The following is a 1,748-nucleotide window of genomic DNA, read 5'->3' on the forward strand; positions in this document are numbered from 1 at the left end:
GTAGGGCGCGGGCACTTCACTCCACACGGAGGGGTGGTGCAGCGGCAACCCCACCCCCTCAGCAGCAGCTGCAGCCCAAGCAGCTTAGGCCCCTGAATGGTAGGCAACCCGACCCACCCCCGCGGCGGGCGCGGGCAGCTCCGGAGGGGAGCGGGCGGGGCGCGGGGCGGGGAGCTCGGCGGCGCGGCGGCTGGCTGGCGGCACGGCGCAGCCACCGGGCTGGAGGCCCAGCAGCCCCTCCGGAGGACCTGCCTCGCCTAGTTAGCGCCAGGCGCCAGAGGCAGCACGGCGGGCCCTGCGGCCGTCCCACACAGTGTGACTCTATGGCCGCCCCGTCGGCGCGCCCCGGCCCAGCTCCGCGCTGTCCAGTGGACAGGTCCACCGCCACCGCCGCCGACGACGACGCCGCCCCCCTGCTCTCCCCGCCGTCCGCTGTCCAGCGCTCCGCGCGGCCGACGACGAGCTCTGGATAACCGTCCCCCGTGACCCGGGGAAGGGCCGCCACCGCCGGACTGCGGGGAAGTGCCACACAGGTGAGAGTGGCGTGTCCAGCGTCCAGCGAGCTGGCCGAGAGGTTCCTCACTTAAAAAGAAAAAAAAAAAAAAAGATTACACCCTCCATAAAATAAGACAAAATCAAGGAGAAAGTCATTTTGAAAGTCAGTAAAAAATAAATCAGATAAAATCAGAGAAATTAATGTCAAGAAAAATCGAGAGAAAATAAAGAAAAATTGGTGTACGACTGAATATACCGTGGAGTGCCCCTCGATGATGTCCGTCGTTCTGTTCAACGCACCCCCTCCGGCTGTCCGCAGTGCTTTCGTGTTGGCAGACTCAGCGACTCGAAGGCTGGGGTGGGTAACAAACGACTTTCCCCGGGGAACCGCCTCTGACTTTGAGTAAAGGGCGCGTTTAAAACCGCAGTGGATATTAATAGTTTGTGTCAACGACGGAAGAAAACCGGATAAAGACACGGTATATATCCTTGGACCTGCATGAAAAGTGACTACCATGAGACACGCAGCGCCGTTCTGCGTGGTCGAACGAGGTTTTGGACATCCAGGGATCATCCAGAAAGTACGTCCGTCTTTCGCCGTCACGAACCTGCCAAGTGCACGGCCTGCAAGCTCTCAAAGCGCCTGATGGGTAGGCAACATCTTGCCCACAGTGCATGTGTGTACGGCGGGATGGCCTACCTCGAGTCTCGCAGGCGCCGAGCTGCCGGGAGTCGAGCGGGCTTCAGCAAACGATCTAGTGCCTGTTTCATGCGATAGAACGGGTAGAAACAAGAGTAGAAAGGTGTCTAGAGTCAACTAGAAGGGTGGCACGAGAGAAAAAATATTTTCTTATCTTTTCGTAGGAGAGGAATTTAGAAAAAAACAAAAACTGGTGACCTGTGGCCCAAACTTTGTCCGGTTTGCTCCAACCTTCACTGTTTGGACTAATCCAAGAGAGTTTTTGAGGGTTTTTTCTGTTTTGTGTAATTATAAATTTAAGTAAAACATAATTTTAAGGTATTTTTCTTTTTTTGCCGTCTTGTCTTTACTAGCAGTTCTCACCTCTCTCTCGCACAGAGAGTCGTCGTAACGCGCGGGGTACTAACGCTCTCCCTCTCCCACCTGTGGGAGACACCTGGGACGGGCCGGGGGCAGACCTCACCTTGCATGCCGTGCTGCGTTATGGACGACGACGGCGGGAGGGATTTAATAAATCAACAGCTTTTGGGAGAGAGAGAGAGAGGGGGGGGGG

General features: G+C 56.7%; 1 protein-coding gene across 1 annotated transcript in view; it reads left to right on the plus strand.

Moving 5' to 3' along the window:
• The first annotated feature begins 215 nt into the window (after positions 1–215).
• Positions 216–1,748, plus strand: part of LOC127749246 (gamma-aminobutyric acid receptor subunit epsilon-like) — a 12,368-nt gene continuing 10,835 nt past the window's right edge. The window contains exon 1 of the mRNA XM_052266627.1: positions 216–533. The gene's annotated coding sequence lies outside the window, so the exon portion shown is untranslated. The remainder of the gene's footprint in view (positions 534–1,748) is intronic.

Source organism: Frankliniella occidentalis, unplaced genomic scaffold, assembly GCF_000697945.3.
Source record: "Frankliniella occidentalis isolate FOCC.00 unplaced genomic scaffold, Focc_3.1 Scaffold3, whole genome shotgun sequence".
In the NCBI taxonomy this organism is placed as follows: Eukaryota; Metazoa; Arthropoda; class Insecta; order Thysanoptera; family Thripidae; genus Frankliniella; species Frankliniella occidentalis.